Below are 9,457 nucleotides of genomic sequence, written 5' to 3' on the forward strand. Positions count from 1 at the left end.
TGTTTTTCCAGGGAAAGTAAGATGTAAATGCACACACCCTGATTCCAAAGTCCTTGTCTCTGAGACTGCTTTTAAATTTTAAGATTAAACCCCCCTTTCCTTTATCCCCCCCCCCACAAAACTAATGTTGTGTGTGTGTGTGCATGTGTGCATGCGTGTGTGTGTGTGTGTGTGTGTGTGTGTGTGTGTGTGAGAGAGAGAGAGGGAGAAAGAGAGAGAGAAGGAGGGAGAGAGAGATTTACACCCACCATTCCCTGCTGGGGAGCTGTATCCATTGGAAGAGGCATTTTGCCTGAACAGATCTGCCCGACCTGCAGTTTCGGCCATCGCCCTGCCAGGCCCCAGGCCAGAGCTCAGGAACCACTGGGCCGTAGCACCAGCCACCCCCTACCCCTCCAGCTCCCTGCGTGCACTGTGGGGACGGCCCATCCTGACCCAGGAGGCAGTCATTCAAGTTTGCTGAACACGTCCGTGACTCTGTCCCTCTCTCCCCTCACCCCTCCCTAAGCTAATGGCAGAGCTAGTGGGGCCTTTGCAGTCCTGTGTGAATTACACCTGAAACACCCGTAGGGTCTGGGGGTCGTCACTGGCCTGTCCAGGCTCAGGCCTGCAGCACCGCCATCCAGGAACAGAGCCGGGGGAGCTAGCGTGTGTCCTGAATTTATGGATCGTTGGAGCCCGACAAGGTCTCAGCAGTCACCATGTTTCCACCCCCGACTCCTCTCCCCTGAGTACAGAGGAGAAAATGATGGTTTAAGAGCTACAGAAACCCTCCCAGAAGATTCGAAGCAAACCTGGGAGATGGGAGCCAGGCCCGTTCATGCCATTACATGACACCCCTTGATTCACACACCAGTTGACTACAGCCAACTTGATGGCTTTACAATATTTACAGTTTAATTGAGCATCATCCCACCCCGAAGGCTGTCACCATAGGGAAGTGGGACCTATGTACAGAGAGAGGCACACAGCCAAACCCACTTGTCTTCCCAGTGGCAGGTGAAGCCTCGCACACCCCCCGGCTCCCCCCCCCCCACTGGAGGGCCATTCGGGGTTTAACCCGGCCTCTCGCGGTTCCCTCCGTTCCCTTCGTAGCTCTCGGAGCCCGGCTCTGCCACGTGCGTCTGGAAGGGAGTCAGCTGGGTCCGTATGGGGACCAGTGAGGACTACATCCCCTGCCTGTGTCCTCCGCACTCAGGGATGAACTCGGGAGGCAAGACACAGCCCGAACAGACTCGGGGCCTGGCCACGTGCTGGGCGCTGCCCAGCCCGGATCTTTCCCCACGTGGATGCTTTGCCCCTCGCCCTGAAACCTTGGGAATTCCCATGACAGAAAACAGTCCAGTGGCCTGTGTGCACGCCCCATCTCTACCATTGGCCAGCTGGGTGACCCTGAGTAAATCCGTTTTCACTATAATAAAAGGACTCGACTCATCAGAATCACCCAGGAGCTTTTTAAAGAACTGCCCTGGGCCGCACTGCAGGCCTGCTAGATCGGGGCTCACTAGCCAGGCTTAGGCATCTGGATTTTGATAACACCCGCCCCCCCCCCGAGATTCTGTTCAGCGGTCATGATGCCCTCGGCCCGCCGAGCGCCAACTCTACCTCAGGGCAGCAATGTGCGAAGCTTCACTCTCTGCTCCATGGCACTGTCGCTTAGGACCGATGTGGCCGCCCTCCCCCTGTGGAGGGGCACAGACTGGGCTTACTGCCTACAAAGCCAGGGTTTTCTCTAGACCTCGCAGGGGTTTCCGGCTCCAGTTCCAGCAGAGGCGGTTGTGGGATGGGACGAGGTCGTGTGGCCTGGACCCCTGGAATTTCAACTACGCAGTCAGTAGTGACAGCAGTGTGGTCTGGGAGTGGGCCTCCCACCCTGCCAACCTCTGTGGGTCCACGAGGCTCAGGCTGACCAGATGGCTAGCGATGGGGCCCACACGGCTGCGAAGCGGGCGGTCCGGCTCGGGAGGGCTCACACGCGTGCCTCAGCCTCGGCACCTCTCGGCAGCAAGCAGAGTAAGCACGTGAGCCGTTGCACCAGCGAGGAAGCAAGATCAGAGGGGTCACGGGGGTCACCCACGGTCGGTCCCGGCCCAGCCTCCTGGCCGGGGATTGCTCCTCACATGTGTCCGCACCCCAAGTGAACAGGGGCTTATTTCCACACACCCCCCCCCCTCCAGTAAAGGATGGTGTGCTATGTATAAGCTTGTGAGCATGGAGAGAATCTGATTTTTAAGAAGACTTTCAGCCCCCTTAGCACAGGGCGAGGGTTCGGACTGATTTTCTGAAGGGGAACCAAACAGCAGAAGGTGATACCGCGACTTCTTATTTCGGATGTCGGGGGTTCAGAACCAGCGTTTGTGAGATTTTATTTCTACCCCTCACCCCGGACAGCAAGAGAAGCAAGTGGTGCCGTAAATGGGTGACAGTCACCCGCATGTTTTCCAGTATTTCTTGCTAGTCCCGCCCATCATCGAGCATTGTACGGCACACAGTGCAGCCCAGGACTAATTAGTAAATGACTGTAAAATGCTTTGAAGATGGAAAGGGCCATATATGAGAGCACATTATTATCCCCTCATAAATCCCGTCTCCGGCTTACTCAGCCCTTGTAATTTCAATGCATCTTCAGCTCAGCGCAGACAAGGAAGAGGACTCAGATGTGTTTACTAATAATACCTAGATATGATTAGGGCATCTCCTGGGGGCTCCAGGGGAGGAGGCACGAGAGACCTGGGCAGCCAGTGTGTTCAGCCCGCTCCCAGCCGCGGGCTGGCTTCCTGAGGACCCAGTACCTACAGGCAGGCGGAGCTCCATTTGAGACCCCATTTCTTCTGGGATGAACTGGAAAGAATATGAGCTTGAGGAAGAGAGAGACTTACATTTGCATCCTGGCTCTGCCCACTTAGTGGCTGGTAAATATTTAACAAGCAGTTCTTCAGAAGTTTAAAAAAGAAAAAAGGAAGGGGCTCCGATTTGTACTGCTTGCCGGTCTCCCGTGTGTGACTGCTCCCACCATGGCCAATGTCAAGCTCTGAGTGTGAGTGACATCACCAGATGCAGAACGGGGGAGGGCAGCGAGGGTCGTTGTGCTGGGAGCCTTGATGGGTCTTTACTGAATCTGAGGTTCCTTTTCCTCATCTGTAAACTGGGAACGAATAACATCTGCCTCCCAGGGGCGTGAGAATTAAAAGAGAAAAGTACGTAAAGCACTAGCTAGGATGCTTGTGGCTGTTATTGCTGCAGACCAGAAAAAGAATTTTCTGCTGTTGACCTTGGCCTTTTTTTTGAGAAGTCAGAATGCCCCTGTTAAAAAGTCCTGCCAGTGGAGGTGGCCGTTAGGAGAGTGACCCTGTGTGGTTTACTGGGAAGACAAAATGATGAGTCACCGTGATCTTCACGAATGAGAGAGGAGAGGCGTGTGAGGGTGTCCCCCACCCCCGCTTCCACACGCACGTACTGGGCCTCGCTCTCTGCCGGCTGCAGGCTCTGGGCAGCACTTGCGAGCGAGCGCCCCGCTGACCCGTCTGTCCTCCCCGGCCGTGCTTTCCCACGGGCAGGAAAATCTCAGCCGCGCAGGTCGCTTTTGCTTCTGACTCAGTTTCGGTTCCTGATGGCTACGGACTCTTGTTTCGGGGTTACAGCCTTGCCAGAGAAACAACCACAATCGGTTCCTTGGGCCTATAAATAGAACCAGCCCCAAACCTGCCCCAGTTCATGGGGACTGGCCCCGTCCCACGGTTCTTCACATGAATGTGAAGAACAGCGTCTCATGGTGAGGTGGCATCGAAGTCTATTAGTGGCATCGTAATTAATTCATCGGTGCTTTTTAGAATGAAAATGAGAAGAAACATCACCTTTTCTTTATGCACCCATGGTGCTTAGCACAGTGCTGGTGGAGCAAAAGGTGGGAGAGTAGAGCAGATGTCAGAAGGGCGCTGGGCAGGTAGTAATGGCGATACCTGCCCTTATTAGCTGTGAGCGATGTCGCGTACTAGCTACTCTTTGTTTGTTGTCTTTTTAAATCCTCGGAACAACTAAATGAGGGTAAGGGTTATTATCCCCATTTTATAGATAAAGAAACCAAGCCTCGAAGAGGTTAGATAACTTACCCAAGGACAGGAAGCTGGTATATTTACTCATTCATTCATCCATTCTACTTCCTCTCTCTTCCCTAAGCCGGGTCTCCCTCTGTCTATCTACTTCCCGTATCCGGTGTTCCCAAATGAAGAGATAGTTATTGAGTATCTACTGTATACAGGCCCTGTAAAAGACATTCACATCCTTTTTTCTATTATTTTCCACAGGAGAGAGGCTTGGAGTGGTTGGGACTGGCTGAGAGCATTTGGAAGCAGGAGTCAGGCCAAGGCGTGCTGTGTCCAAGGCCAGACTTTACCACAGGGCTTCTGCGTGTCTGCCTGCTCCCCAGCTAAGACGTACTTTGAAGCAGTCTGTGCACATGCAGATAGGCCTACTACATGGCGCTCTCTCTCTCTCTCTCTCTCTCTCTCTCTCTCTCTCTCTCTCTCTCTCTCTATATATATATATATATATATATATATATATATATAACAACTGATTTTCGGATGGTTGAGCCAGGACTAGTCCACAGTTGGAAAAAGTCTGACTTCAAAGCTCGTCATATTCTCAGGTTAAAGTCCAAAATGCACTTGGTTGAAATAATGGCCTCATATCTGAGGAAAACAAAATGAAAATACTTGATGCAATTAGTAAGGAAAATTACCAAGGTATTACCAAAGACAAAGGGATCCAGGGACTGATTCTCGGTTAAATGTGAAGTAACTCCAGGGATCATTTCCTTCGGGGTTCCCACATTTGCTGTTTCATTCTTCTCTGATCCCTTTGAAAGAACCACACTTTACAAGCCTGAGAGGTCATGCTTGGGGTCATGAGAATTATGACTAATCATGGCAATAAAAGTGGCCCCACAAGCAACCCAGGAATGACCAGAACGACCCTCCCTGCTCTGGGCCAGCTGCCTTTGTACCACCTCAGGCAAGCCAAATGGCATGTGGAGGGTGTGACAGACACTCGTTTCTCCAAAACAGGAATCCGCCACCCCCTTCTTCAAAGCCCCAGAGAGCAGAGTCCCTCTCCGGAAGTCTCCTTGGAACACGCCCTCTGAGCCAGTTTCAGAGCCACCCGAGACAGTCCATCCCGTCCAACACCACGATCACACTGCAGAACGGAACTCCGAGCTCCTGGTGACCGCTGGCTGTTTGGACAGGTGCCGATAGAGTAGAGGCAGAGAAGGTACAGGTGTCCTCTAGAATTAAGGTGGTTGGTGGGTGTCAACAGTGACAACTGCCCTCTCGAGCACCGTACATTGTATTCCGGGCCCTGTTCTGGGTCCTTTGCATCCATTGCCTTCTTGGTCCTCGGACCCTTCGAGCACGAGGACGGGCTACCACTGAGAGAGCCAAGGGAAGGTGTCAGGGCTCCGATGGCAATTCCTGCTTAGGAATTCGAGTAAGGCAATGTCCACGGAATAAGAGTGTCACCTCCCCGAAGGACAACATCAAAGGATCCGGTAGTCATCTGGGTGCATAAGTCCGAGTAGGTCTGGGGAGGGATTTTACTTTAGACTCCTTTCACAGCCCGTCCTGGGCTGGCGTCATGCCTGAGGGCACGTGGTCTGGAAGGGCTCGGCCTCCCATGGCCAGGCATCCTGGGGGTCGGCGGGCTCCTCAGAGGCTCGTTCACCAAGCGCACACCCACACTCACCCCGCCGGGCTTTAGGTGACTCTGATGGCCCTCATCCCGCCTCTGTGTCCGGCACAGGCCCAGGGCTGGGGAGGTTTCCTCACCCGACTCCACAGCGGGGCTCTCGGCCTGCGTCGGCCTGACGGGTTGCACAACCCAGCCGCTGCCTCCGCCTGTCTCCCTGCCCTTTTCCACCCGCACCGACACCCCAGGCTGTCCTCAGGGCGCCTCCTGTGCCCCACCTGCTATTGCCCCAGCCACCCAGGCCAAGCGGCCTCCCAACATCACCTGCTCCAGCTGATGTCAGTTGGCGGCTGACAGCCACCAGGGAGAAACCCCTGCGCCGAACTGACTCCAGACTGGAGCCTCTCTCTCCGGTGAAACCAAGTCGTTGGCTTGTGGGAGCTGAGGCCTGTGGGCGCGAGCCGGCCGGCCTGAGTCAAACCCTGCCTTCACGCTGACTGGAGGTGAGACTTTGAGCAAGTCCCCTGACCTCAATTTCCTCCTTTGGGAAACGGGATTATTGCTTCCATCATCCGCTGGCAGAAGGGCTCAGAGTTCGGACATGTGACATGCTTAACCAGTGCTGGCACGTAGTACGTACTCGGAAACGGCGCTCTCTGTTGTTACTACCTTTCCTTGCCCCCTTCTTATTCCTTCCTTACCTTTCATATCCCTGCCCTTAGGCTTCAACTGACAAAAAAAAAAAAAAAAAATCTATCGTTGCCCCCGCCTTAGATAGATGCCAGTCCCTCCTAGATTATCCGTGACACCGTTTTTTACCAGGGTCCCTCACTGAGCCTGGGCTAAGCAGCTTTACCTGGAGTCTCAAACTCTTTGTTTCAAAAGGTTTTGCTTATTAAACTGCATATACTAAGTAATCATTTACCCCAGCCTCCCGCCCTGCCTTACATTCTTGCTAGGGATCCCAGTCAGCCCCAGAGGCTGGAAGTTCCCTCACTGAGTGGCATGTTTCCAGTCAAACCTGGAGTGCTTTATTAGCCAGGGTTTCTTCTCTCTGGTAAACACACAGAAAGCATTAGCCTTCCTTAAAACCTCGACTGTCAGCTGTGGACCCCTTTACTGCTTTCTAGACTCCAGGTTGGAATCTGCCCCGGGCCGGGCCCGTGGTCTAACTGGAGAAGCAGGATGAACACGGTGTAATCATCACAGCTGGGGACACAAAAGCTCGCTGTCCCAAACCCTTCTCCCACTCACTCACATATGAGCTGCCCTGGTCTTGATGGGCAGCTCAGAGAATAAGAAGTTTCCAGGGCTGAAGAGGGCAGCATCATCCGGAAGCGCTGAGGCGTGTCCTATCCCCATGGAAGGGCAGCTAGGCCCACAGAGGTTGTAGGAATAGATGCCGGGGTCATCCTGGAGCCAGAGGCCTTGACTGAGATGGGCCTAATGCGAGCAGGATGCTGGCGAGCCCACGAGCCCGTGCTTGGACAGGTAAGAATAGACCAGACAGGTATAAAACAGAAGAGAAAAACAGGGCCAGGCAGGCCTTCATCTGTTTATTGAGCACTTCCTATGTGCCCAGAGGTGGGAGGTGCTGCTTCTGGGGAGCAGTAGGAACTGAATCCCATTTATGCATTTAACAGATGTCTGTGAAGTCCCCGCTCTGTTCCTGGCAGTAGGGGTGTACAGATGATAAGACTGACCCTGCCCCAGAAAAGCTGGAAGACAAGTACAGAGCCACCAACGAGAGAGGCAATGATAAGCCATTTGGGAGAGCAGTGGATCTGCACTGCTTACTTTCAGCCCAGATGAATCAGGTAGGGCTTCCTGGAGGAGAGGCCAGCTGTGCACAGATTTGGCCCCACCAGTATTTTATCCCATGGCCTCATGGTGGTTCAGCTTCCTGGTGGGCTCTTCAACTGGGCTGAGGAGCATGTGATGCCTAGTACTCATGCATTCAATTATTTATTGAGCATCTACCTAGCGCCAGATACTATTCTAGACACTGGAGATAACAGCAGTGAATAAAGCATAGCAATTCCTGTCTTCGTGGAACTTCCATTCCCATCGGGGAGACGGCGTGAACCAGATACGTAGTAAGTTGTGTAGAACGTTAGGAGGTAAGAGTGGAGAAGGAAAGGCCGGGCGGGATGGGCGTGTGCTTTTACGCAGGGTGGTCAAGGAAGGACCCACCAAGAAGGTGATGTTTGAACTAAGACCTGAGGCGGCCAGAGAAAGGGACAGGGCATGGCTCACCTCTTCCTCCCCGAACCTGCCCCATCGCCAAGCCCCAGTACAGGATCACCTTCTTCCCCGGCCACCACCCCAGGAACCCACCCGGCGGAGTCAGTCCCCGCATCTGGAACACCCGGAGGGGGCAGGTGAAGGGCAGTGAAGCAGGAAGACTGGGCTGAGTCCCGGCTGGCCGCTGGCTGACCACGCAGGACGTTAACTTCTCTGAGCCTCGGGCCCTCCTCATCTGCAACATCACGAGCCCTGTTCACAAGCCGGTTATGAGAATAAGGCAGGTCAGGCTTGGGGACACTCAGGACCGTGAAATGTCACAGCTAGGTAAGCAGATTGCCACTGCCCCCATTTAACGCAGAGCCTCTCTTGCTGCCAGACCTGGGCCGGGGCCTGGTAGAGGTGCCCTGAGGACGTGGTGAAAATACCACAGACTGCAAAGAACATGGGTGCTGGCGCCCATCCTGCCTGTGCCACCCAGCCCGCCCCTGGAGGCACCCGGCACGGACCTGCCAGTGGAGGGGGGAGCAGGGAGCCCGTGCGCCCACGCGGCCACCTTCCCCTCCCGCTCTGCCCTAGAGCACCCGAGCTGGGCGAGCGGTCGGACGTGAGAAGGGCCCGCCCGGAAGCTCGGCCTCTGCGGTCCTGGATCAGCCCGAGGGGGGTACGACCTGGAAGGTGGGGCCCTGGACAGGTGTCACAGTCAGAACGAGTCGCCCGCCCTCCCACATCGTCCCCATCAGAACCGTTAGTCACTGCCCGTTACCAAAGGGGCAGAGCACAGAAGTCACGCACGGCCCCTCCCGACGGGGCCACGTCTCCTGTGTAGGTGTCAGCACCGTGCGACTGAAATGTGTGCCTCTTCTGTGGCAGGAAATGACATCCCAGCCGAGGCCTGAGGAATAAAGGCATTTCCTCCCAGTTTCTCTGCTATTCACTTTTAACATGTTCGAAAACAATATAAAACAATTGGTATCCTGTTTTGCTTTTCACCTCACATTTCATGAGTGTTTGCCATTTTGCTGGTCTTTACTACCATCTTTAGATTATCTACCTCTTATTTCTTGCCATCGTTCACATAACGCTTCCCTCATTTTTGGCTATGTGAATTATTTCTTGATTTACGTCTTATAAATATATCCCGTAAATCATGACCTGTAACCTGCTGCGGGAAAGGCACTTGGGCAAGACTAGCACAAGGCGGTCAATCGGCAGACAACAGGAAAAAGTTGCGGGTGAGGAGCCGGTTCATGCCTCCTAGACTTCAGAGCAAGGGAAGATGGGAGAACGTGCTGGAGTGTTCTGGCAGCGTGGAAGGGGAAGCACTAGGGTAGATGTCCTTGGTGAGACAATGAGGAAGGGGTGGCATTTCCAGGCCGAGCCCAGGGTAGGGAGCGAGAAGTGAAGCAGTCATTGCAAGGTCGGCTTTTGAAGGCCTTGGCAGGAAGCCTGGGGTGTCCATGTGTGGCCAGAGGAAATAGGGAGCCCCCGAGGCTTGAGAGTGGGGGAGGGACAGCATCAAAGGGAT

At 54.3% G+C, this 9,457-nt stretch overlaps 1 long non-coding RNA gene across 1 annotated transcript; it reads left to right on the plus strand.

Annotated features, from left to right (window-relative positions):
* Nucleotides 1-243: 243 nt before the first annotated feature.
* On the plus strand, nt 244-8,916 carry LOC118605471. Its single transcript, XR_004952172.1, has 3 exons — nt 244-3,037; nt 5,067-7,176; nt 7,329-8,916. It is a non-coding gene; the product is annotated as an uncharacterized LOC118605471 (long non-coding RNA).
* The last annotated feature ends 541 nt before the right edge of the window (nt 8,917-9,457 follow it).

Source organism: Rousettus aegyptiacus, unplaced genomic scaffold (assembly GCF_014176215.1).
Source record: "Rousettus aegyptiacus isolate mRouAeg1 unplaced genomic scaffold, mRouAeg1.p scaffold_m13_p_7, whole genome shotgun sequence".
NCBI classification, from domain to species: Eukaryota; Metazoa; Chordata; class Mammalia; order Chiroptera; family Pteropodidae; genus Rousettus; species Rousettus aegyptiacus.